Below are 25,689 nucleotides of genomic sequence, written 5' to 3' on the forward strand. Positions count from 1 at the left end.
GAGACCGCAGCAGGAAAATTGTGTGTGTGTTTATTTCTTCTTTTTTTAGAGGTGCTTTCTATTTTTGTAAGGAACTGACGCCTGGGTGAGTGCTAGTGTGGCGTGAGTTAAATTTACAGGCATCTTCTTTGCAAACTTTTGCCAAACCAACTTGGGGCAGCAGTGGGGTAGAGAGTCAGCCTTCTGCTGATGCCTGCCTAGGCGTGGCTGGGCTGGGGGCCTCAGCTGCTGTTACTGGGCCTGCTTCTTTCCTGGACTTGTAGGCCACCAGCCGGAGAAAGTAAGGGCCTCAACCAACATCGCCCTCTGCCTTCCAAAGAGTCGAGGAGTCCCCAGCAGGAAAATTGTGTGTGTGTTTATTTCTTCTTTTTTAGAGATGCTTTCTATTTTTGTAAGGAACCGACGCCTGGGTGAGTGCTAGTGTGGCTTGAGGTAAATTTACGGGCAGCTTCTTTGCAAACTTTTGCCAAAACAACTTGGGGCAGCACTGGGGTAGAGAGTCAGCCTTCCGCTGATGCCTGCCTAGGCGTGGCTGGGCTGGGGGCCTCAGTTGCTGTTACTGGGCCTGCTTCTTTCCTGGACTTGTAGGCCGCCAGCCTGAGAAGGTAAGGCCTCAACCAACATCGCCCTCTGCCTTCCAAAGAGTCGAGGAGACCGCAGCAGGAAAATTGTGTGTGTGTTTATTTCTTCTTTTTTTAGAGGTGCTTTCTATTTTTGTAAGGAACTGACGCCTGGGTGAGTGCTAGTGTGGCTTGAGGTAAATTCACGGGCAGCTTCTTTGCAAACTTTTGCCAAACCAACTTGGGGCAGCAGTGGGGTAGAGAGTCAGCCTTAAGCTGATGCCTGCCTGGGCTGGGCTGGGGGCCTCAGCTGCTGTTACTGGGCCTGCTTCTTTCCTGGACTTGTAGGCCACCAGCCCGAGATGGTAAGGGCCTCAACCAACATCACCCTCTGCCTTCCAAAGCGTCGAGGAGCCCCCAGCAGGAAAATTGTGTGTGTGTTTATTTCCATCTTTCTTTCCGAGTTTTTTTTTAAAGTTTTGTAAGGAACGGATGCTTGGGTGAGTGAGTGCAAGTGTGGCTTGGCCTGAATTTACAGACACTTTCTTTGCAAACATGAGTAGGCAAGTGGGTATTTCAAAAGTGGGTGCATGGAGCTGCTCGTTGCTTTTCCAAGCTGGCAGCTGTGGCTCCTGAGCTTGAGGCAAAAAGAAGGGCAGAAGCACACTGCAGAGGACAGCGTTCAGCCTTGCAAGAGGGCAGTGGACGTCGGAGGAGCCGACACAGCACAAGAGGCTCGGAATCGGCGCACTCTTCGCCTACGGCCATACCACCCTGAATGCGCCCGATCTCGTCCGATCTCGGAAGCTAAGCAGGGTCGGGCCTGGTTAGTACTTGGATGGGAGACCGCCTGGGAATACCAGGTGCTGTAGGCATTTTGCTACTCTGTGCCCGATAGGCGGCGTTCGTCTTCTCCGTCTTGAACTACATTTTTCCTCCATTCCGCTTTTAATTTTAACAAACACGGCGCGTGAAAAAGGCACAGGGGCAGACAGCAGCCCTCGCTCCAATGCAGAGCCCCGTCAGAGGCGGACACGTTGTCGCCAAACTAACTTGGAGCAGCAGCAGCAGGAGACTGAAGCCAGGGCAGCAGCTTGCCGCCTCGGGTGGGTGGATGCAGCCAGAAAGGGCCACTCGTGTCCCTGGCAAAGCACCTCCAGCGTCTCCCCGTTTTCTCTCCAGTGGACGCGCAAGGCCCCCTACAGCTATGGGAGGCAAGTGGATGGGCCTCATCTGCATATGTGGGCTCTAGAGGAAGAGTGCACCCTGGGAGACAAGGGGACACCTGGAGCGGGAAGTGCTCACGGGGGAGAAGTGCCTACAAGAGGCAGGAAGGGAGGGAGGCCACATCATGCCTCTCCATAGCCAGGCCTCTGGATGATGGGGCAGAAGCGGCCGTCACCCTAAGCTTCCTAGAAGTCCCAGCTGGGCCCCATGCTACCTAATATCTCGCCTGATCGAGCCTGGTCGAGCACTGGTCGAGCCTTCAGCCAAGGGACACAGGAGCCAAGGGGTCTGGCCTCGAGCCTTCAACCGAGGGACCCAGGAGCCCAGGGTCTGGCCTCAGTGCTTCCCAAGTCGGCCTTCAGCTGAAGCCTGCCTGGGCTGGGAGCCTCAGCTGCTGTTCCTGGGTGTGCTTCTTTCCTGCATGTGAAGGCCACCAGCGGCGAAGGTTGCCCTCCGCCTTCCAAGGAGTCGAGGGGATAGAAGCAGGAAAATTGTGTGTGTGTTTATTTCTTCTTTTTTAGAGATTCTTTCTATTTTTGTAAGGAACTGACGCCTGGGTGAGTGCTAGTGTGGCTTGAGGTAAATTCACGGGCAGCTTCTTTGCAAACTTTTGCCAAACCAACTTGGGGCAGCAGTGGGGTAGAGAGTCAGCCTTCTGCTGATGCCTGCCTAGGCGTGGCTGGGCTGGGGGCCTCAGCTGCTGTTACTGGGCCTGCTTCTTTCCTGGACTTGTAGGCCACCAGCCGGAGAAAGTAAGGGCCTCAACCAACATCGCCCTCTGCCTTCCAAAGAGTCGAGGAGTCCCCAGCAGGAAAATTGTGTGTGTGTTTATTTCTTCTTTTTTAGAGATGCTTTCTATTTTTGTAAGGAAACGACGCCTGGGTGAGTGCTAGTGTGGCGTGAGCTAAATTTACAGGCATCTTCTTTGCAAACTTTTGCCAAACCAACTTGGAGCAGCAGTGGGGTAGAGAGTCAGCCTTCTGCTGATGCCTGCCTGGGCTGGGCTGGTCTGGGGGCCTCAGCTGCTGTTACTGGGCCTGCTTCTTTCCTGGACTTGTAGGCCACCAGCCCGAGAAGGTAAGGGCCTCAACCAACATCGCCCTCTGCCTTCCAAAGAGTCGAGGTGTCCCCAGCAGGAAAATTGTGTGTGTGTATTTCTTCTTTTTTTAGAGATGCTTTCTATTTTTGTAAGGAACCGACGCCTGGGTGAGTGCTAGTGTGGCTTGAGGTAAATTTACGGGCAGCTTCTTTGCAAACTTTTGCCAAACCAACTTGGGGCAGCACTGGGGTAGAGAGTCAGCCTTCCGCTGATGCCTGCCTAGGCGTGGCTGGGCTGGGGGCCTCAGTTGCTGTTACTGGGCCTGCTTCTTTCCTGGACTTGTAGGCCGCCAGCCTGAGAAGGTAAGGCCTCAACCAACATCGCCCTCTGCCTTCCAAAGAGTCGAGGAGACCGCAGCAGGAAAATTGTGTGTGTGTTTATTTCTTCTTTTTTTAGAGGTGCTTTCTATTTTTGTAAGGAACTGACGCCTGGGTGAGTGCTAGTGTGGCGTGAGTTAAATTTACAGGCATCTTCTTTGCAAACTTTTGCCAAACCAACTTGGGGCAGCAGTGGGGTAGAGAGTCAGCCTTCTGCTGATGCCTGCCTAGGCGTGGCTGGGCTGGGGGCCTCAGCTGCTGTTACTGGGCCTGCTTCTTTCCTGGACTTGTAGGCCACCAGCCGGAGAAAGTAAGGGCCTCAACCAACATCGCCCTCTGCCTTCCAAAGAGTCGAGGAGTCCCCAGCAGGAAAATTGTGTGTGTGTTTATTTCTTCTTTTTTAGAGATGCTTTCTATTTTTGTAAGGAACCGACGCCTGGGTGAGTGCTAGTGTGGCTTGAGGTAAATTTACGGGCAGCTTCTTTGCAAACTTTTGCCAAAACAACTTGGGGCAGCACTGGGGTAGAGAGTCAGCCTTCCGCTGATGCCTGCCTAGGCGTGGCTGGGCTGGGGGCCTCAGTTGCTGTTACTGGGCCTGCTTCTTTCCTGGACTTGTAGGCCGCCAGCCTGAGAAGGTAAGGCCTCAACCAACATCGCCCTCTGCCTTCCAAAGAGTCGAGGAGACCGCAGCAGGAAAATTGTGTGTGTGTTTATTTCTTCTTTTTTTAGAGGTGCTTTCTATTTTTGTAAGGAACTGACGCCTGGGTGAGTGCTAGTGTGGCTTGAGGTAAATTCACGGGCAGCTTCTTTGCAAACTTTTGCCAAACCAACTTGGGGCAGCAGTGGGGTAGAGAGTCAGCCTTAAGCTGATGCCTGCCTGGGCTGGGCTGGGCTGGGGGCCTCAGCTGCTGTTACTGGGCCTGCTTCTTTCCTGGACTTGTAGGTCACCAGCCCGATATGGTAAGGGCCTCAACCAACATCACCCTCTGCCTTCCAAAGCGTCGAGGAGCCCCCAGCAGGAAAATTGTGTGTGTGTTTATTTCCATCTTTCTTTCCGAGTTTTTTTTTAAAGTTTTGTAAGGAACGGATGCTTGGGTGAGTGAGTGCAAGTGTGGCTTGGCCTGAATTTACAGACACTTTCTTTGCAAACATGAGTAGGCAAGTGGGTATTTCAAAAGTGGGTGCATGGAGCTGCTCGTTGCTTTTCCAAGCTGGCAGCTGTGGCTCCTGAGCTTGAGGCAAAAAGAAGGGCAGAAGCACACTGCAGAGGACAGCGTTCAGCCTTGCAAGAGGGCAGTGGACGTCGGAGGAGCCGACACAGCACAAGAGGCTCGGAATCGGCGCACTCTTCGCCTACGGCCATACCACCCTGAATGCGCCCGATCTCGTCCGATCTCGGAAGCTAAGCAGGGTCGGGCCTGGTTAGTACTTGGATGGGAGACCGCCTGGGAATACCAGGTGCTGTAGGCATTTTGCTACTCTGTGCCCGATAGGCGGCGTTCGTCTTCTCCGTCTTGAACTACATTTTTCCTCCATTCCGCTTTTAATTTTAACAAACAGGGCGCGTGAAAAAGGCACAGGGGCAGACAGCAGCCCTCGCTCCAATGCAGAGCCCCGTCAGAGGCGGACACGTTGTCGCCAAACTAACTTGGAGCAGCAGCAGCAGGAGACTGAAGCCAGGGCAGCAGCTTGCCGCCTCGGGTGGGTGGATGCAGCCAGAAAGGGCCACTCGTGTCCCTGGCAAAGCACCTCCAGCGTCTCCCCGTTTTCTCTCCAGTGGACGCGCAAGGCCCCCTACAGCTAGGGGAGGCAAGTGGATGGGCCTCATCTGCATATGTGGGCTCTAGAGGAAGAGTGCACCCTGGGAGACAAGGGGACACCTGGAGCGGGAAGTGCTCACGGGGGAGAAGTGCCTACAAGAGGCAGGAAGGGAGGGAGGCCACATCATGCCTCTCCATAGCCAGGCCTCTGGATGATGGGGCAGAAGCGGCCGTCACCCTAAGCTTCCTAGAAGTCCCAGCTGGGCCCCATGCTACCTAATATCTCGCCTGATCGAGCCCTGGTCGAGCCCTGGTCGAGCCTTCAGCCAAGGGACACAGGATCCAAGGGGTCTGGCCTCGAGCCTTCAGCCGAGGGACCCAGGAGCCCAGGGTCTGGCCTCAGTGCTTCCCAAGTCGGCCTTCAGCTGAAGCCTGCCTGGGCTGGGAGCCTCAGCTGCTGTTCCTGGGTGTGCTTCTTTCCTGCATGTGAAGGCCACCAGCGGCGAAGGTTGCCCTCCGCCTTCTAAGGAGTCGAGGAGACCGCAGCAGGAAAATTGTGTGTGTGTTTATTTCTTCTTTTTTTAGAGGTGCTTTCTATTTTTGCAAGGAACTGACGCCTGGGTGAGTGCTAGTGTGGCTTGAGGTAAATTCACGGGCAGCTTCTTTGCAAACTTTTGCCAAACCAACTTGGGGCAGCAGTGGGGTAGAGAGTCAGCCTTCTGCTGATGCCTGCCTAGGCGTGGCTGGGCTGGGGGCCTCAGCTGCTGTTACTGGGCCTGCTTCTTTCCTGGACTTGTAGGCCACCAGCCGGAGAAAGTAAGGGCCTCAACCAACATCGCCCTCTGCCTTCCAAAGAGTCGAGGAGTCCCCAGCAGGAAAATTGTGTGTGTGTTTATTTCTTCTTTTTTAGAGATGCTTTCTATTTTTGTAAGGAAACGACGCCTGGGTGAGTGCTAGTGTGGCGTGAGCTAAATTTACAGGCATCTTCTTTGCAAACTTTTGCCAAACCAACTTGGAGCAGCAGTGGGGTAGAGAGTCAGCCTTCTGCTGATGCCTGCCTGGGCTGGGCTGGTCTGGGGGCCTCAGCTGCTGTTACTGGGCCTGCTTCTTTCCTGGACTTGTAGGCCACCAGCCCGAGAAGGTAAGGGCCTCAACCAACATCGCCCTCTGCCTTCCAAAGAGTCGAGGTGTCCCCAGCAGGAAAATTGTGTGTGTGTATTTCTTCTTTTTTTAGAGATGCTTTCTATTTTTGTAAGGAACCGACGCCTGGGTGAGTGCTAGTGTGGCTTGAGGTAAATTTACGGGCAGCTTCTTTGCAAACTTTTGCCAAACCAACTTGGGGCAGCACTGGGGTAGAGAGTCAGCCTTCCGCTGATGCCTGCCTAGGCGTGGCTGGGCTGGGGGCCTCAGTTGCTGTTACTGGGCCTGCTTCTTTCCTGGACTTGTAGGCCGCCAGCCTGAGAAGGTAAGGCCTCAACCAACATCGCCCTCTGCCTTCCAAAGAGTCGAGGAGACCGCAGCAGGAAAATTGTGTGTGTGTTTATTTCTTCTTTTTTTAGAGGTGCTTTCTATTTTTGTAAGGAACTGACGCCTGGGTGAGTGCTAGTGTGGCGTGAGTTAAATTTACAGGCATCTTCTTTGCAAACTTTTGCCAAACCAACTTGGGGCAGCAGTGGGGTAGAGAGTCAGCCTTCTGCTGATGCCTGCCTAGGCGTGGCTGGGCTGGGGGCCTCAGCTGCTGTTACTGGGCCTGCTTCTTTCCTGGACTTGTAGGCCACCAGCCGGAGAAAGTAAGGGCCTCAACCAACATCGCCCTCTGCCTTCCAAAGAGTCGAGGAGTCCCCAGCAGGAAAATTGTGTGTGTGTTTATTTCTTCTTTTTTAGAGATGCTTTCTATTTTTGTAAGGAACCGACGCCTGGGTGAGTGCTAGTGTGGCTTGAGGTAAATTTACGGGCAGCTTCTTTGCAAACTTTTGCCAAAACAACTTGGGGCAGCACTGGGGTAGAGAGTCAGCCTTCCGCTGATGCCTGCCTAGGCGTGGCTGGGCTGGGGGCCTCAGTTGCTGTTACTGGGCCTGCTTCTTTCCTGGACTTGTAGGCCGCCAGCCTGAGAAGGTAAGGCCTCAACCAACATCGCCCTCTGCCTTCCAAAGAGTCGAGGAGACCGCAGCAGGAAAATTGTGTGTGTGTTTATTTCTTCTTTTTTTAGAGGTGCTTTCTATTTTTGTAAGGAACTGACGCCTGGGTGAGTGCTAGTGTGGCTTGAGGTAAATTCACGGGCAGCTTCTTTGCAAACTTTTGCCAAACCAACTTGGGGCAGCAGTGGGGTAGAGAGTCAGCCTTAAGCTGATGCCTGCCTGGGCTGGGCTGGGGGCCTCAGCTGCTGTTACTGGGCCTGCTTCTTTCCTGGACTTGTAGGCCACCAGCCCGAGATGGTAAGGGCCTCAACCAACATCACCCTCTGCCTTCCAAAGCGTCGAGGAGCCCCCAGCAGGAAAATTGTGTGTGTGTTTATTTCCATCTTTCTTTCCGAGTTTTTTTTTAAAGTTTTGTAAGGAACGGATGCTTGGGTGAGTGAGTGCAAGTGTGGCTTGGCCTGAATTTACAGACACTTTCTTTGCAAACATGAGTAGGCAAGTGGGTATTTCAAAAGTGGGTGCATGGAGCTGCTCGTTGCTTTTCCAAGCTGGCAGCTGTGGCTCCTGAGCTTGAGGCAAAAAGAAGGGCAGAAGCACACTGCAGAGGACAGCGTTCAGCCTTGCAAGAGGGCAGTGGACGTCGGAGGAGCCGACACAGCACAAGAGGCTCGGAATCGGCGCACTCTTCGCCTACGGCCATACCACCCTGAATGCGTCCGATCTCGGAAGCTAAGCAGGGTCGGGCCTGGTTAGTACTTGGATGGGAGACCGCCTGGGAATACCAGGTGCTGTAGGCATTTTGCTACTCTGTGCCCGATAGGCGGCGTTCGTCTTCTCCGTCTTGAACTACATTTTTCCTCCATTCCGCTTTTAATTTTAACAAACACGGCGCGTGAAAAAGGCACAGGGGCAGACAGCAGCCCTCGCTCCAATGCAGAGCCCCGTCAGAGGCGGACACGTTGTCGCCAAACTAACTTGGAGCAGCAGCAGCAGCAGCAGGAGACTGAAGCCAGGGCAGCAGCTTGCCGCCTCGGGTGGGTGGATGCAGCCAGAAAGGGCCACTCGTGTCCCTGGCAAAGCACCTCCAGCGTCTCCCCGTTTTCTCTCCAGTGGACGCGCAAGGCCCCCTACAGCTAGGGGAGGCAAGTGGATGGGCCTCATCTGCATATGTGGGCTCTAGAGGAAGAGTGCACCCTGGGAGACAAGGGGACACCTGGAGCGGGAAGTGCTCACGGGGGAGAAGTGCCTACAAGAGGCAGGAAGGGAGGGAGGCCACATCATGCCTCTCCATAGCCAGGCCTCTGGATGATGGGGCAGAAGCGGCCGTCACCCTAAGCTTCCTAGAAGTCCCAGCTGGGCCCCATGCTACCTAATATCTCGCCTGATCGAGCCTGGTCGAGCCTTCAGCCAAGGGACACAGGAGCCAAGGGGTCTGGCCTCGAGCCTTCAGCCGAGGGACCCAGGAGCCCAGGGTCTGGCCTCAGTGCTTCCCAAGTCGGCCTTCAGCTGAAGCCTGCCTGGGCTGGGAGCCTCAGCTGCTGTTCCTGGGTGTGCTTCTTTCCTGCATGTGAAGGCCACCAGCGGCGAAGGTTGCCCTCCGCCTTCTAAGGAGTCGAGGAGACCGCAGCAGGAAAATTGTGTGTGTGTTTATTTCTTCTTTTTTTAGAGGTGCTTTCTATTTTTGCAAGGAACTGACGCCTGGATGAGTGCTAGTGTGGCTTGAGGTAAATTCACGGGCAGCTTCTTTGCAAACTTTTGCCAAACCAACTTGGGGCAGCAGTGGGGTAGAGAGTCAGCCTTCCGCTGATGCCTGCCTAGGCGTGGCTGGGCTGGGGGCCTCAGCTGCTGTTACTGGGCCTGCTTCTTTCCTGGACTTGTAGGCCACCAGCCGGAGAAAGTAAGGGCCTCAACCAACATCGCCCTCTGCCTTCCAAAGAGTCGAGGAGTCCCCAGCAGGAAAATTGTGTGTGTGTTTATTTCTTCTTTTTTAGAGATGCTTTCTATTTTTGTAAGGAAACGACGCCTGGGTGAGTGCTAGTGTGGCGTGAGCTAAATTTACAGGCATCTTCTTTGCAAACTTTTGCCAAACCAACTTGGAGCAGCAGTGGGGTAGAGAGTCAGCCTTCTGCTGATGCCTGCCTGGGCTGGGCTGGTCTGGGGGCCTCAGCTGCTGTTACTGGGCCTGCTTCTTTCCTGGACTTGTAGGCCACCAGCCCGAGAAGGTAAGGGCCTCAACCAACATCGCCCTCTGCCTTCCAAAGAGTCGAGGTGTCCCCAGCAGGAAAATTGTGTGTGTGTATTTCTTCTTTTTTTAGAGATGCTTTCTATTTTTGTAAGGAACCGACGCCTGGGTGAGTGCTAGTGTGGCTTGAGGTAAATTTACGGGCAGCTTCTTTGCAAACTTTTGCCAAACCAACTTGGGGCAGCACTGGGGTAGAGAGTCAGCCTTCCGCTGATGCCTGCCTAGGCGTGGCTGGGCTGGGGGCCTCAGTTGCTGTTACTGGGCCTGCTTCTTTCCTGGACTTGTAGGCCGCCAGCCTGAGAAGGTAAGGCCTCAACCAACATCGCCCTCTGCCTTCCAAAGAGTCGAGGAGACCGCAGCAGGAAAATTGTGTGTGTGTTTATTTCTTCTTTTTTTAGAGGTGCTTTCTATTTTTGTAAGGAACTGACGCCTGGGTGAGTGCTAGTGTGGCGTGAGTTAAATTTACAGGCATCTTCTTTGCAAACTTTTGCCAAACCAACTTGGGGCAGCAGTGGGGTAGAGAGTCAGCCTTCTGCTGATGCCTGCCTAGGCGTGGCTGGGCTGGGGGCCTCAGCTGCTGTTACTGGGCCTGCTTCTTTCCTGGACTTGTAGGCCACCAGCCGGAGAAAGTAAGGGCCTCAACCAACATCGCCCTCTGCCTTCCAAAGAGTCGAGGAGTCCCCAGCAGGAAAATTGTGTGTGTGTTTATTTCTTCTTTTTTAGAGATGCTTTCTATTTTTGTAAGGAACCGACGCCTGGGTGAGTGCTAGTGTGGCTTGAGGTAAATTTACGGGCAGCTTCTTTGCAAACTTTTGCCAAAACAACTTGGGGCAGCACTGGGGTAGAGAGTCAGCCTTCCGCTGATGCCTGCCTAGGCGTGGCTGGGCTGGGGGCCTCAGTTGCTGTTACTGGGCCTGCTTCTTTCCTGGACTTGTAGGCCGCCAGCCTGAGAAGGTAAGGCCTCAACCAACATCGCCCTCTGCCTTCCAAAGAGTCGAGGAGACAGCAGCAGGAAAATTGTGTGTGTGTTTATTTCTTCTTTTTTTAGAGGTGCTTTCTATTTTTGTAAGGAACTGACGCCTGGGTGAGTGCTAGTGTGGCTTGAGGTAAATTCACGGGCAGCTTCTTTGCAAACTTTTGCCAAACCAACTTGGGGCAGCAGTGGGGTAGAGAGTCAGCCTTAAGCTGATGCCTGCCTGGGCTGGGCTGGGCTGGGGGCCTCAGCTGCTGTTACTGGGCCTGCTTCTTTCCTGGACTTGTAGGTCACCAGCCCGATATGGTAAGGGCCTCAACCAACATCACCCTCTGCCTTCCAAAGCGTCGAGGAGCCCCCAGCAGGAAAATTGTGTGTGTGTTTATTTCCATCTTTCTTTCCGAGTTTTTTTTTAAAGTTTTGTAAGGAACGGATGCTTGGGTGAGTGAGTGCAAGTGTGGCTTGGCCTGAATTTACAGACACTTTCTTTGCAAACATGAGTAGGCAAGTGGGTATTTCAAAAGTGGGTGCATGGAGCTGCTCGTTGCTTTTCCAAGCTGGCAGCTGTGGCTCCTGAGCTTGAGGCAAAAAGAAGGGCAGAAGCACACTGCAGAGGACAGCGTTCAGCCTTGCAAGAGGGCAGTGGACGTCGGAGGAGCCGACACAGCACAAGAGGCTCGGAATCGGCGCACTCTTCGCCTACGGCCATACCACCCTGAATGCGCCCGATCTCGTCCGATCTCGGAAGCTAAGCAGGGTCGGGCCTGGTTAGTACTTGGATGGGAGACCGCCTGGGAATACCAGGTGCTGTAGGCATTTTGCTACTCTGTGCCCGATAGGCGGCGTTCGTCTTCTCCGTCTTGAACTACATTTTTCCTCCATTCCGCTTTTAATTTTAACAAACACGGCGCGTGAAAAAGGCACAGGGGCAGACAGCAGCCCTCGCTCCAATGCAGAGCCCCGTCAGAGGCGGACACGTTGTCGCCAAACTAACTTGGAGCAGCAGCAGCAGCAGCAGGAGACTGAAGCCAGGGCAGCAGCTTGCCGCCTCGGGTGGGTGGATGCAGCCAGAAAGGGCCACTCGTGTCCCTGGCAAAGCACCTCCAGCGTCTCCCCGTTTTCTCTCCAGTGGACGCGCAAGGCCCCCTACAGCTAGGGGAGGCAAGTGGATGGGCCTCATCTGCATATGTGGGCTCTAGAGGAAGAGTGCACCCTGGGAGACAAGGGGACACCTGGAGCGGGAAGTGCTCACGGGGGAGAAGTGCCTACAAGAGGCAGGAAGGGAGGGAGGCCACATCATGCCTCTCCATAGCCAGGCCTCTGGATGATGGGGCAGAAGCGGCCGTCACCCTAAGCTTCCTAGAAGTCCCAGCTGGGCCCCATGCTACCTAATATCTCGCCTGATCGAGCCTGGTCGAGCACTGGTCGAGCCTTCAGCCAAGGGACACAGGAGCCAAGGGGTCTGGCCTCGAGCCTTCAGCCGAGGGACCCAGGAGCCCAGGGTCTGGCCTCAGTGCTTCCCAAGTCGGCCTTCAGCTGAAGCCTGCCTGGGCTGGGAGCCTCAGCTGCTGTTCCTGGGTGTGCTTCTTTCCTGCATGTGAAGGCCACCAGCGGCGAAGGTTGCCCTCCGCCTTCTAAGGAGTCGAGGAGACCGCAGCAGGAAAATTGTGTGTGTGTTTATTTCTTCTTTTTTTAGAGGTGCTTTCTATTTTTGCAAGGAACTGACGCCTGGATGAGTGCTAGTGTGGCTTGAGGTAAATTCACGGGCAGCTTCTTTGCAAACTTTTGCCAAACCAACTTGGGGCAGCAGTGGGGTAGAGAGTCAGCCTTCTGCTGATGCCTGCCTAGGCGTGGCTGGGCTGGGGGCCTCAGCTGCTGTTACTGGGCCTGCTTCTTTCCTGGACTTGTAGGCCACCAGCCGGAGAAAGTAAGGGCCTCAACCAACATCGCCCTCTGCCTTCCAAAGAGTCGAGGAGTCCCCAGCAGGAAAATTGTGTGTGTGTTTATTTCTTCTTTTTTAGAGATGCTTTCTATTTTTGTAAGGAAACGACGCCTGGGTGAGTGCTAGTGTGGCGTGAGCTAAATTTACAGGCATCTTCTTTGCAAACTTTTGCCAAACCAACTTGGAGCAGCAGTGGGGTAGAGAGTCAGCCTTCTGCTGATGCCTGCCTGGGCTGGGCTGGTCTGGGGGCCTCAGCTGCTGTTACTGGGCCTGCTTCTTTCCTGGACTTGTAGGCCACCAGCCCGAGAAGGTAAGGGCCTCAACCAACATCGCCCTCTGCCTTCCAAAGAGTCGAGGTGTCCCCAGCAGGAAAATTGTGTGTGTGTATTTCTTCTTTTTTTAGAGATGCTTTCTATTTTTGTAAGGAACCGACGCCTGGGTGAGTGCTAGTGTGGCTTGAGGTAAATTTACGGGCAGCTTCTTTGCAAACTTTTGCCAAACCAACTTGGGGCAGCACTGGGGTAGAGAGTCAGCCTTCCGCTGATGCCTGCCTAGGCGTGGCTGGGCTGGGGGCCTCAGTTGCTGTTACTGGGCCTGCTTCTTTCCTGGACTTGTAGGCCGCCAGCCTGAGAAGGTAAGGCCTCAACCAACATCGCCCTCTGCCTTCCAAAGAGTCGAGGAGACCGCAGCAGGAAAATTGTGTGTGTGTTTATTTCTTCTTTTTTTAGAGGTGCTTTCTATTTTTGTAAGGAACTGACGCCTGGGTGAGTGCTAGTGTGGCGTGAGTTAAATTTACAGGCATCTTCTTTGCAAACTTTTGCCAAACCAACTTGGGGCAGCAGTGGGGTAGAGAGTCAGCCTTCTGCTGATGCCTGCCTAGGCGTGGCTGGGCTGGGGGCCTCAGCTGCTGTTACTGGGCCTGCTTCTTTCCTGGACTTGTAGGCCACCAGCCGGAGAAAGTAAGGGCCTCAACCAACATCGCCCTCTGCCTTCCAAAGAGTCGAGGAGTCCCCAGCAGGAAAATTGTGTGTGTGTTTATTTCTTCTTTTTTAGAGATGCTTTCTATTTTTGTAAGGAACCGACGCCTGGGTGAGTGCTAGTGTGGCTTGAGGTAAATTTACGGGCAGCTTCTTTGCAAACTTTTGCCAAAACAACTTGGGGCAGCACTGGGGTAGAGAGTCAGCCTTCCGCTGATGCCTGCCTAGGCGTGGCTGGGCTGGGGGCCTCAGTTGCTGTTACTGGGCCTGCTTCTTTCCTGGACTTGTAGGCCGCCAGCCTGAGAAGGTAAGGCCTCAACCAACATCGCCCTCTGCCTTCCAAAGAGTCGAGGAGACCGCAGCAGGAAAATTGTGTGTGTGTTTATTTCTTCTTTTTTTAGAGGTGCTTTCTATTTTTGTAAGGAACTGACGCCTGGGTGAGTGCTAGTGTGGCTTGAGGTAAATTCACGGGCAGCTTCTTTGCAAACTTTTGCCAAACCAACTTGGGGCAGCAGTGGGGTAGAGAGTCAGCCTTAAGCTGATGCCTGCCTGGGCTGGGCTGGGGGCCTCAGCTGCTGTTACTGGGCCTGCTTCTTTCCTGGACTTGTAGGCCACCAGCCCGAGATGGTAAGGGCCTCAACCAACATCACCATCTGCCTTCCAAAGCGTCGAGGAGCCCCCAGCAGGAAAATTGTGTGTGTGTTTATTTCCATCTTTCTTTCCGAGTTTTTTTTTAAAGTTTTGTAAGGAACGGATGCTTGGGTGAGTGAGTGCAAGTGTGGCTTGGCCTGAATTTACAGACACTTTCTTTGCAAACATGAGTAGGCAAGTGGGTATTTCAAAAGTGGGTGCATGGAGCTGCTCGTTGCTTTTCCAAGCTGGCAGCTGTGGCTCCTGAGCTTGAGGCAAAAAGAAGGGCAGAAGCACACTGCAGAGGACAGCGTTCAGCCTTGCAAGAGGGCAGTGGACGTCGGAGGAGCCGACACAGCACAAGAGGCTCGGAATCGGCGCACTCTTCGCCTACGGCCATACCACCCTGAATGCGCCCGATCTCGTCCGATCTCGGAAGCTAAGCAGGGTCGGGCCTGGTTAGTACTTGGATGGGAGACCGCCTGGGAATACCAGGTGCTGTAGGCATTTTGCTACTCTGTGCCCGATAGGCGGCGTTCGTCTTCTCCGTCTTGAACTACATTTTTCCTCCATTCCGCTTTTAATTTTAACAAACACGGCGCGTGAAAAAGGCACAGGGGCAGACAGCAGCCCTCGCTCCAATGCAGAGCCCCGTCAGAGGCGGACACGTTGTCGCCAAACTAACTTGGAGCAGCAGCAGCAGCAGCAGGAGACTGAAGCCAGGGCAGCAGCTTGCCGCCTCGGGTGGGTGGATGCAGCCAGAAAGGGCCACTCGTGTCCCTGGCAAAGCACCTCCAGCGTCTCCCCGTTTTCTCTCCAGTGGACGCGCAAGGCCCCCTACAGCTAGGGGAGGCAAGTGGATGGGCCTCATCTGCATATGTGGGCTCTAGAGGAAGAGTGCACCCTGGGAGACAAGGGGACACCTGGAGCGGGAAGTGCTCACGGGGGAGAAGTGCCTACAAGAGGCAGGAAGGGAGGGAGGCCACATCATGCCTCTCCATAGCCAGGCCTCTGGATGATGGGGCAGAAGCGGCCGTCACCCTAAGCTTCCTAGAAGTCCCAGCTGGGCCCCATGCTACCTAATATCTCGCCTGATCGAGCCTGGTCGAGCCTTCAGCCAAGGGACACAGGAGCCAAGGGGTCTGGCCTCGAGCCTTCAGCCGAGGGACCCAGGAGCCCAGGGTCTGGCCTCAGTGCTTCCCAAGTCGGCCTTCAGCTGAAGCCTGCCTGGGCTGGGAGCCTCAGCTGCTGTTCCTGGGTGTGCTTCTTTCCTGCATGTGAAGGCCACCAGCGGCGAAGGTTGCCCTCCGCCTTCTAAGGAGTCGAGGAGACCGCAGCAGGAAAATTGTGTGTGTGTTTATTTCTTCTTTTTTTAGAGGTGCTTTCTATTTTTGCAAGGAACTGACGCCTGGATGAGTGCTAGTGTGGCTTGAGGTAAATTCACGGGCAGCTTCTTTGCAAACTTTTGCCAAACCAACTTGGGGCAGCAGTGGGGTAGAGAGTCAGCCTTCCGCTGATGCCTGCCTAGGCGTGGCTGGGCTGGGGGCCTCAGCTGCTGTTACTGGGCCTGCTTCTTTCCTGGACTTGTAGGCCACCAGCCGGAGAAAGTAAGGGCCTCAACCAACATCGCCCTCTGCCTTCCAAAGAGTCGAGGAGTCCCCAGCAGGAAAATTGTGTGTGTGTTTATTTCTTCTTTTTTAGAGATGCTTTCTATTTTTGTAAGGAAACGACGCCTGGGTGAGTGCTAGTGTGGCGTGAGCTAAATTTACAGGCATCTTCTTTGCAAACTTTTGCCAAACCAACTTGGAGCAGCAGTGGGGTAGAGAGTCAGCCTTCTGCTGATGCCTGCCTGGGCTGGGCTGGTCTGGGGGCCTCAGCTGCTGTTACTGGGCCTGCTTCTTTCCTGGACTTGTAGGCCACCAGCCCGAGAAGGTAAGGGCCTCAACCAACATCGCCCTCTGCCTTCCAAAGAGTCGAGGTGTCCCCAGCAGGAAAATTGTGTGTGTGTATTTCTTCTTTTTTTAGAGATGCTTTCTATTTTTGTAAGGAACCGACGCCTGGGTGAGTGCTAGTGTGGCTTGAGGTAAATTTACGGGCAGCTTCTTTGCAAACTTTTGCCAAACCAACTTGGGGCAGCACTGGGGTAGAGAGTCAGCCTTCCGCTGATGCCTGCCTAGGCGTGGCTGGGCTGGGGGCCTCAGTTGCTGTTACTGGGCCTGCTTCTTTCCTGGACTTGTAGGCCGCCAGCCTGAGAAGGTAAGGCCTCAACCAACATCGCCCTCTGCCTTCCAAAGAGTCGAGGAGACCGCAGCAGGAAAATTGTGTGTGTGTTTATTTCTTCTTTTTTTAGAGGTGCTTTCTATTTTTGTAAGGAACTGACGCCTGGGTGAGTGCTAGTGTGGCGTGAGTTAAATTTACAGGCATCTTCTTTGCAAACTTTTGCCAAACCAACTTGGGGCAGCAGTGGGGTAGAGAGTCAGCCTTCTGCTGATGCCTGCCTAGGCGTGGCTGGGCTGGGGGCCTCAGCTGCTGTTACTGGGCCTGCTTCTTTCCTGGACTTGTAGGCCACCAGCCGGAGAAAGTAAGGGCCTCAACCAACATCGCCCTCTGCCTTCCAAAGAGTCGAGGAGTCCCCAGCAGGAAAATTGTGTGTGTGTTTATTTCTTCTTTTTTAGAGATGCTTTCTATTTTTGTAAGGAACCGACGCCTGGGTGAGTGCTAGTGTGGCTTGAGGTAAATTTACGGGCAGCTTCTTTGCAAACTTTTGCCAAAACAACTTGGGGCAGCACTGGGGTAGAGAGTCAGCCTTCCGCTGATGCCTGCCTAGGCGTGGCTGGGCTGGGGGCCTCAGTTGCTGTTACTGGGCCTGCTTCTTTCCTGGACTTGTAGGCCGCCAGCCTGAGAAGGTAAGGCCTCAACCAACATCGCCCTCTGCCTTCCAAAGAGTCGAGGAGACAGCAGCAGGAAAATTGTGTGTGTGTTTATTTCTTCTTTTTTTAGAGGTGCTTTCTATTTTTGTAAGGAACTGACGCCTGGGTGAGTGCTAGTGTGGCTTGAGGTAAATTCACGGGCAGCTTCTTTGCAAACTTTTGCCAAACCAACTTGGGGCAGCAGTGGGGTAGAGAGTCAGCCTTAAGCTGATGCCTGCCTGGGCTGGGCTGGGCTGGGGGCCTCAGCTGCTGTTACTGGGCCTGCTTCTTTCCTGGACTTGTAGGTCACCAGCCCGATATGGTAAGGGCCTCAACCAACATCACCCTCTGCCTTCCAAAGCGTCGAGGAGCCCCCAGCAGGAAAATTGTGTGTGTGTTTATTTCCATCTTTCTTTCCGAGTTTTTTTTTAAAGTTTTGTAAGGAACGGATGCTTGGGTGAGTGAGTGCAAGTGTGGCTTGGCCTGAATTTACAGACACTTTCTTTGCAAACATGAGTAGGCAAGTGGGTATTTCAAAAGTGGGTGCATGGAGCCGCTCGTTGCTTTTCCAAGCTGGCAGCTGTGGCTCCTGAGCTTGAGGCAAAAAGAAGGGCAGAAGCACACTGCAGAGGACAGCGTTCAGCCTTGCAAGAGGGCAGTGGACGTCGGAGGAGCCGACACAGCACAAGAGGCTCGGAATCTGCGCACTCTTCGCCTACGGCCATACCACCCTGAATGCGTCCGATCTCGTCCGATCTCGGAAGCTAAGCAGGGTCGGGCCTGGTTAGTACTTGGATGGGAGACCGCCTGGGAATACCAGGTGCTGTAGGCATTTTGCTACTCTGTGCCCGATAGGCGGCGTTCGTCTTCTCCGTCTTGAACTACATTTTTCCTCCATTCCGCTTTTAATTTTAACAAACACGGCGCGTGAAAAAGGCACAGGGGCAGACAGCAGCCCTCGCTCCAATGCAGAGCCCCGTCAGAGGCGGACACGTTGTCGCCAAACTAACTTGGAGCAGCAGCAGCAGGAGACTGAAGCCAGGGCAGCAGCTTGCCGCCTCGGGTGGGTGGATGCAGCCAGAAAGGGCCACTCGTGTCCCTGGCAAAGCACCTCCAGCGTCTCCCCGTTTTCTCTCCAGTGGACGCGCAAGGCCCCCTACAGCTAGGGGAGGCAAGTGGATGGGCCTCATCTGCATATGTGGGCTCTAGAGGAAGAGTGCACCCTGGGAGACAAGGGGACACCTGGAGCGGGAAGTGCTCACGGGGGAGAAGTGCCTACAAGAGGCAGGAAGGGAGGGAGGCCACATCATGCCTCTCCATAGCCAGGCCTCTGGATGATGGGGCAGAAGCGGCCGTCACCCTAAGCTTCCTAGAAGTCCCAGCTGGGCCCCATGCTACCTAATATCTCGCCTGATCGAGCCCTGGTCGAGCCTTCAGCCAAGGGACACAGGAGCCAAGGGGTCTGGCCTCGAGCCTTCAGCTGAGGGACCCAGGAGCCCAGGGTCTGGCCTCAGTGCTTCCCAAGTCGGCCTTCAGCTGAAGCCTGCCTGGGCTGGGAGCCTCAGCTGCTGTTCCTGGGTGTGCTTCTTTCCTGCATGTGAAGGCCACCAGCGGCGAAGGTTGCCCTCCGCCTTCTAAGGAGTCGAGGAGACCGCAGCAGGAAAATTGTGTGTGTGTTTATTTCTTCTTTTTTTAGAGGTGCTTTCTATTTTTGCAAGGAACTGACGCCTGGGTGAGTGCTAGTGTGGCTTGAGGTAAATTCACGGGCAGCTTCTTTGCAAACTTTTGCCAAACCAACTTGGGGCAGCAGTGGGGTAGAGAGTCAGCCTTCTGCTGATGCCTGCCTAGGCGTGGCTGGGCTGGGGGCCTCAGCTGCTGTTACTGGGCCTGCTTCTTTCCTGGACTTGTAGGCCACCAGCCGGAGAAAGTAAGGGCCTCAACCAACATCGCCCTCTGCCTTCCAAAGAGTCGAGGAGTCCCCAGCAGGAAAATTGTGTGTGTGTTTATTTCTTCTTTTTTAGAGATGCTTTCTATTTTTGTAAGGAAACGACGCCTGGGTGAGTGCTAGTGTGGCGTGAGCTAAATTTACAGGCATCTTCTTTGCAAACTTTTGCCAAACCAACTTGGAGCAGCAGTGGGGTAGAGAGTCAGCCTTCAGCTGATGCCTGCCTGGGCTGGGCTGGTCTGGGGGCCTCAGCTGCTGTTACTGGGCCTGCTTCTTTCCTGGACTTGTAGGCCACCAGCCCGAGAAGGTAAGGGCCTCAACCAACATCGCCCTCTGCCTTCCAAAGAGTCGAGGAGTCCCCAGCAGGAAAATTGTGTGTGTGTATTTCTTCTTTTTTTAGAGATGCTTTCTATTTTTGTAAGGAACCGACGCCTGGGTGAGTGCTAGTGTGGCTTGAGGTAAATTTACGGGCAGCTTCTTTGCAAACTTTTGCCAAACCAACTTGGGGCAGCACTGGGGTAGAGAGTCAGCCTTCCGCTGATGCCTGCCTAGGCGTGGCTGGGCTGGGGGCCTCAGTTGCTGTTACTGGGCCTGCTTCTTTCCTGGACTTGTAGGCCGCCAGCCTGAGAAGGTAAGGCCTCAACCAACATCGCCCTCTGCCTTCCAAAGAGTCGAGGAGACCGCAGCAGGAAAATTGTGTGTGTGTTTATTTCTTCTTTTTTTAGAGGTGCTTTCTATTTTTGTAAGGAACTGACGCCTGGGTGAGTGCTAGTGTGGCGTGAGTTAAATTTACAGGCATCTTCTTTGCAAACTTTTGCCAAACCAACTTGGGGCAGCAGTGGGGTAGAGAGTCAGCCTTCTGCTGATGCCTGCCTAGGCGTGGCTGGGCTGGGGGCCTCAGCTGCTGTTACTGGGCCTGCTTCTTTCCTGGACTTGTAGGCCACCAGCCGGAGAAAGTAAGGGCCTCAACCAACATCGCCCTCTGCCTTCCAAAGAGTCGAGGAGTCCCCAGCAGGAAAATTGTGTGTGTGTTTATTTCTTCTTTTTTAGAGATGCTTTCTATTTTTGTAAGGAACCGACGCCTGGGTGAGTGCTAGTGTGGCTTGAGGTAAATTTACGGGCAGCTTCTTTGCAAACTTTTGCCAAAACAACTTGGGGCAGCACTGGGGTAGAGAGTCAGCCTTCCGCTGATGCCTGCCTAGGCGTGGCTGGGCTGGGGGCCTCAGTTGCTGTTACTGGGCCTGCTTCTTTCCTGGACTTGTAGGCCGCCAGCCTGAGAAGGTAAGGCCTCAACCAACATCGCCCTCTGCCTTCCAAAGAGTCGAGGAGACAGCAGCAGGAAAATTGTGTGTGTGTTTATTTCTTCTTTTTTTAGAGGTGCTTTCTATTTTTGTAAGGAACTGACGCCTGGGTGAGTGCTAGTGTGGCTTGAGGTAAATTCACGGGCAGCTTCTTTGCAAACTTTTGCCAAACCAACTTGGGGCAGCAGTGGGGTAGAGAGTCAGCCTTAAGCTGATGCCTGCCTGGGCTGGGCTGGGCTGGGGGCCTCAGCTGCTGTTACTGGGCCTGCTTCTTTCCTGGACTTGTAGGTCACCAGCCCGATATGGTAAGGGCCTCAACCAACATCACCCTCTGCCTTCCAAAGCGTCGAGGAGCCCCCAGCAGGAAAATTGTGTGTGTGTTTATTTCCATCTTTCTTTCCGAGTTTTTTTTTAAAGTTTTGTAAGGAACGGATGCTTGGGTGAGTGAGTGCAAGTGTGGCTTGGCCTGAATTTACAGACACTTTCTTTGCAAACATGAGTAGGCAAGTGGGTATTTCAAAAGTGGGTGCATGGAGCTGCTCGTTGCTTTTCCAAGCTGGCAGCTGTGGCTCCTGAGCTTGAGGCAAAAAGAAGGGCAGAAGCACACTGCAGAGGACAGCGTTCAGCCTTGCAAGAGGGCAGTGGACGTCGGAGGAGCCGACACAGCACAAGAGGCTCGGAATCGGCGCACTCTTCGCCTACGGCCATACCACCCTGAATGCGCCCGATCGCGTCCGATCTCGGAAGCTAAGCAGGGTCGGGCCTGGTTAGTACTTGGATGGGAGACCGCCTGGGAATACCAGGTGCTGTAGGCATTTTGCTACTCTGTGCCCGATAGGCAGCGTTCGTCTTCTCCGTCTTGAACTACATTTTTCCTCCATTCCGCTTTTAATTTTAACAAACACGGCGCGTGAAAAAGGCACAGGGGCAGACAGCAGCCCTCGCTCCAATGCAGAGCCCCGTCAGAGGCGGACACGTTGTCGCCAAACTAACTTGGAGCAGCAGCAGCAGGAGACTGAAGCCAGGGCAGCAGCTTGCCGCCTCGGGTGGGTGGATGCAGCCAGAAAGGGCCACTCGTGTCCCTGGCAAAGCACCTCCAGCGTCTCCCCGTTTTCTCTCCAGTGGACGCGCAAGGCCCCCTACAGCTAGGGGAGGCAAGTGGATGGGCCTCATCTGCATATGTGGGCTCTAGAGGAAGAGTGCACCCTGGGAGACAAGGGGACACCTGGAGCGGGAAGTGCTCACGGGGGAGAAGTGCCTACAAGAGGCAGGAAGGGAGGGAGGCCACATCATGCCTCTCCATAGCCAGGCCTCTGGATGATGGGGCAGAAGCGGCCGTCACCCTAAGCTTCCTAGAAGTCCCAGCTGGGCCCCATGCTACCTAATATCTCGCCTGATCGAGCCTGGTCGAGCACTGGTCGAGCCTTCAGCCAAGGGACACAGGAGCCAAGGGGTCTGGCCTCGAGCCTTCAACCGAGGGACCCAGGAGCCCAGGGTCTGGCCTCAGTGCTTCCCAAGTCGGCCTTCAGCTGAAGCCTGCCTGGGCTGGGAGCCTCAGCTGCTGTTCCTGGGTGTGCTTCTTTCCTGCATGTGAAGGCCACCAGCGGCGAAGGTTGCCCTCCGCCTTCCAAGGAGTCGAGGGGATAGAAGCAGGAAAATTGTGTGTGTGTTTATTTCTTCTTTTTTAGAGATTCTTTCTATTTTTGTAAGGAACTGACGCCTGGGTGAGTGCTAGTGTGGCTTGAGGTAAATTCACGGGCAGCTTCTTTGCAAACTTTTGCCAAACCAACTTGGGGCAGCAGTGGGGTAGAGAGTCAGCCTTCTGCTGATGCCTGCCTAGGCGTGGCTGGGCTGGGGGCCTCAGCTGCTGTTACTGGGCCTGCTTCTTTCCTGGACTTGTAGGCCACCAGCCGGAGAAAGTAAGGGCCTCAACCAACATCGCCCTCTGCCTTCCAAAGAGTCGAGGAGTCCCCAGCAGGAAAATTGTGTGTGTGTTTATTTCTTCTTTTTTAGAGATGCTTTCTATTTTTGTAAGGAAACGACGCCTGGGTGAGTGCTAGTGTGGCGTGAGCTAAATTTACAGGCATCTTCTTTGCAAACTTTTGCCAAACCAACTTGGAGCAGCAGTGGGGTAGAGAGTCAGCCTTCTGCTGATGCCTGCCTGGGCTGGGCTGGTCTGGGGGCCTCAGCTGCTGTTACTGGGCCTGCTTCTTTCCTGGACTTGTAGGCCACCAGCCCGAGAAGGTAAGGGCCTCAACCAACATCGCCCTCTGCCTTCCAAAGAGTCGAGGTGTCCCCAGCAGGAAAATTGTGTGTGTGTATTTCTTCTTTTTTTAGAGATGCTTTCTATTTTTGTAAGGAACCGACGCCTGGGTGAGTGCTAGTGTGGCTTGAGGTAAATTTACGGGCAGCTTCTTTGCAAACTTTTGCCAAACCAACTTGGGGCAGCACTGGGGTAGAGAGTCAGCCTTCCGCTGATGCCTGCCTAGGCGTGGCTGGGCTGGGGGCCTCAGTTGCTGTTACTGGGCCTGCTTCTTTCCTGGACTTGTAGGCCGCCAGCCTGAGAAGGTAAGGCCTCAACCAACATCGCCCTCTGCCTTCCAAAGAGTCGAGGAGACCGCAGCAGGAAAATTGTGTGTGTGTTTATTTCTTCTTTTTTTAGAGGTGCTTTCTATTTTTGTAAGGAACTGACGCCTGGGTGAGTGCTAGTGTGGCGTGAGTTAAATTTACAGGCATCTTCTTTGCAAACTTTTGCCAAACCAACTTGGGGCAGCAGTGGGGTAGAGAGTCAGCCTTCTGCTGATGCCTGCCTAGGCGTGGCTGGGCTGGGGGCCTCAGCTGCTGTTACTGGGCCTGCTTCTTTCCTGGACTTGTAGGCCACCAGCCGGAGAAAGTAAGGGCCTCAACCAACATCGCCCTCTGCCTTCCAAAGAGTCGAGGAGTCCCCAGCAGGAAAATTGTGTGTGTGTTTATTTCTTCTTTTTTAGAGATGCTTTCTATTTTTGTAAGGAACCGACGCCTGGGTGAGTGCTAGTGTGGCTTGAGGTAAATTTACGGGCAGCTTCTTTGCAAACTTTTGCCAAAACAACTTGGGGCAGCACTGGGGTAGAGAGTCAGCCTTCCGCTGATGCCTGCCTAGGCGTGGCTGGGCTGGGGGCCTCAGTTGCTGTTACTGGGCCTGCTTCTTTCCTGGACTTGTAGGCCGCCAGCCTGAGAAGGTAAGGCCTCAACCAACATCGCCCTCTGCCTTCCAAAGAGTCGAGGAGACCGCAGCAGGAAAATTGTGTGTGTGTTTATTTCTTCTTTTTTTAGAGGTGCTTTCTATTTTTGTAAGGAACTGACGCCTGGGTGAGTGCTAGTGTGGCTTGAGGTAAATTCACGGGCAGCTTCTTTGCAAACTTTTGCCAAACCAACTTGGGGCAGCAGTGGGGTAGAGAGTCAGCCTTAAGCTGATGCCTGCCTGGGCTGGGCTGGGCTGGGGGCCTCAGCTGCTGTTACTGGGCCTGCTTCTTTCCTGGACTTGTAGGTCACCAGCCCGATATGGTAAGGGCCTCAACCAACATCACCCTCTGCCTTCCAAAGCGTCGAGGAGCCCCCAGCAGGAAAATTGTGTGTGTGTTTATTTCCATCTTTCTTTCCGAGTTTTTTTTTAAAGTTTTGTAAGGAACGGATGCTTGGGTGAGTGAGTGCAAGTGTGGCTTGGCCTGAATTTACAGACACTTTCTTTGCAAACATGAGTAGGCAAGTGGGTATTTCAAAAGTGGGTGCATGGAGCTGCTCGTTGCTTTTCCAAGCTGGCAGCTGTGGCTCCTGAGCTTGAGGCAAAAAGAAGGGCAGAAGCACACTGCAGAGGACAGCGTTCAGCCTTGCAAGAGGGCAGTGGACGTCGGAGGAGCCGACACAGCACAAGAGGCTCGGAATCGGCGCACTCTTCGCCTACGGCCATACCACCCTGAATGCGCCCGATCTCGTCCGATCTCGGAAGCTAAGCAGGGTCGGGCCTGGTTAGTACTTGGATGGGAGACCGCCTGGGAATACCAGGTGCTGTAGGCATTTTGCTACTCTGTGCCCGATAGGCGGCGTTCGTCTTCTCCGTCTTGAACTACATTTTTCCTCCATTCCGCTTTTAATTTTAACAAACAGGGCGCGTGAAAAAGGCACAGGGGCAGACAGCAGCCCTCGCTCCAATGCAGAGCCCCGTCAGAGGCGGACACGTTGTCGCCAAACTAACTTGGAGCAGCAGCAGCAGGAGACTGAAGCCAGGGCAGCAGCTTGCCGCCTCGGGTGGGTGGATGCAGCCAGAAAGGGCCACTCGTGTCCCTGGCAAAGCACCTCCAGCGTCTCCCCGTTTTCTCTCCAGTGGACGCGCAAGGCCCCCTACAGCTAGGGGAGGCAAGTGGATGGGCCTCATCTGCATATGTGGGCTCTAGAGGAAGAGTGCACCCTGGGAGACAAGGGGACACCTGGAGCGGGAAGTGCTCACGGGGGAGAAGTGCCTACAAGAGGCAGGAAGGGAGGGAGGCCACATCATGCCTCTCCATAGCCAGGCCTCTGGATGATGGGGCAGAAGCGGCCGTCACCCTAAGCTTCCTAGAAGTCCCAGCTGGGCCCCATGCTACCTAATATCTCGCCTGATCGAGCCCTGGTCGAGCCCTGGTCGAGCCTTCAGCCAAGGGACACAGGAGCCAAGGGGTCTGGCCTCGAGCCTTCAGCCGAGGGACCCAGGAGCCCAGGGTCTGGCCTCAGTGCTTCCCAAGTCGGCCTTCAGCTGAAGCCTGCCTGGGCTGGGAGCCTCAGCTGCTGTTCCTGGGTGTGCTTCTTTCCTGCATGTGAAGGCCACCAGCGGCGAAGGTTGCCCTCCGCCTTCTAAGGAGTCGAGGAGACCGCAGCAGGAAAATTGTGTGTGTGTTTATTTCTTCTTTTTTTAGAGGTGCTTTCTATTTTTGCAAGGAACTGACGCCTGGGTGAGTGCTAGTGTGGCTTGAGGTAAATTCACGGGCAGCTTCTTTGCAAACTTTTGCCAAACCAACTTGGGGCAGCAGTGGGGTAGAGAGTCAGCCTTCTGCTGATGCCTGCCTAGGCGTGGCTGGGCTGGGGGCCTCAGCTGCTGTTACTGGGCCTGCTTCTTTCCTGGACTTGTAGGCCACCAGCCGGAGAAAGTAAGGGCCTCAACCAACATCGCCCTCTGCCTTCCAAAGAGTCGAGGAGTCCCCAGCAGGAAAATTGTGTGTGTGTTTATTTCTTCTTTTTTAGAGATGCTTTCTATTTTTGTAAGGAAACGACGCCTGGGTGAGTGCCAGTGTGGCGTGAGCTAAATTTACAGGCATCTTCTTTGCAAACTTTTGCCAAACCAACTTGGAGCAGCAGTGGGGTAGAGAGTCAGCCTTCAGCTGATGCCTGCCTGGGCTGGGCTGGTCTGGGGGCCTCAGCTGCTGTTACTGGGCCTGCTTCTTTCCTGGACTTGTAGGCCACCAGCCCGAGAAGGTAAGGGCCTCAACCAACATCGCCCTCTGCCTTCCAAAGAGTCGAGGAGTCCCCAGCAGGAAAATTGTGTGTGTGTATTTCTTCTTTTTTTAGAGATGCTTTCTATTTTTGTAAGGAACCGACGCCTGGGTGAGTGCTAGTGTGGCTTGAGGTAAATTTACGGGCAGCTTCTTTGCAAACTTTTG

General features: G+C 54.3%; 7 non-coding genes and 1 pseudogene across 7 annotated transcripts; all 8 read left to right on the top strand.

Moving 5' to 3' along the window:
* Positions 1-1,316: 1,316 nt before the first annotated feature.
* On the top strand, positions 1,317-1,435 carry LOC138558690 (5S ribosomal RNA). Its single transcript, XR_011298810.1, has one exon. It is a non-coding gene; the product is annotated as a 5S ribosomal RNA (ribosomal RNA).
* A 3,119-nt stretch (positions 1,436-4,554) lies between these two features.
* On the top strand, positions 4,555-4,673 carry LOC138558692 (5S ribosomal RNA). Its single transcript, XR_011298812.1, has one exon. It is a non-coding gene; the product is annotated as a 5S ribosomal RNA (ribosomal RNA).
* Positions 4,674-7,789: 3,116 nt separating this feature from the next.
* Positions 7,790-7,898, top strand: LOC138559074 (5S ribosomal RNA; annotated as a pseudogene).
* Positions 7,899-11,013: 3,115 nt separating this feature from the next.
* Positions 11,014-11,132, top strand: LOC138558693 (5S ribosomal RNA). Its single transcript, XR_011298813.1, has one exon. It is a non-coding gene; the product is annotated as a 5S ribosomal RNA (ribosomal RNA).
* Positions 11,133-14,253: 3,121 nt separating this feature from the next.
* Positions 14,254-14,372, top strand: LOC138558694 (5S ribosomal RNA). The gene has a single exon (XR_011298814.1). It is a non-coding gene; the product is annotated as a 5S ribosomal RNA (ribosomal RNA).
* A 3,115-nt stretch (positions 14,373-17,487) lies between these two features.
* LOC138558996 (5S ribosomal RNA) lies at positions 17,488-17,606 on the top strand. The gene has a single exon (XR_011299114.1). It is a non-coding gene; the product is annotated as a 5S ribosomal RNA (ribosomal RNA).
* Positions 17,607-20,716: 3,110 nt separating this feature from the next.
* Positions 20,717-20,835, top strand: LOC138558917 (5S ribosomal RNA). The gene has a single exon (XR_011299035.1). It is a non-coding gene; the product is annotated as a 5S ribosomal RNA (ribosomal RNA).
* Positions 20,836-23,954: 3,119 nt separating this feature from the next.
* On the top strand, positions 23,955-24,073 carry LOC138558695 (5S ribosomal RNA). Its single transcript, XR_011298815.1, has one exon. It is a non-coding gene; the product is annotated as a 5S ribosomal RNA (ribosomal RNA).
* Positions 24,074-25,689: the final 1,616 nt, after the last annotated feature.

Source organism: Ambystoma mexicanum, unplaced genomic scaffold (assembly GCF_040938575.1).
Source record: "Ambystoma mexicanum isolate Mex_15411 unplaced genomic scaffold, UKY_AmexF1_1 Mex_scaf34, whole genome shotgun sequence".
Classification (NCBI taxonomy): domain Eukaryota; kingdom Metazoa; phylum Chordata; class Amphibia; order Caudata; family Ambystomatidae; genus Ambystoma; species Ambystoma mexicanum.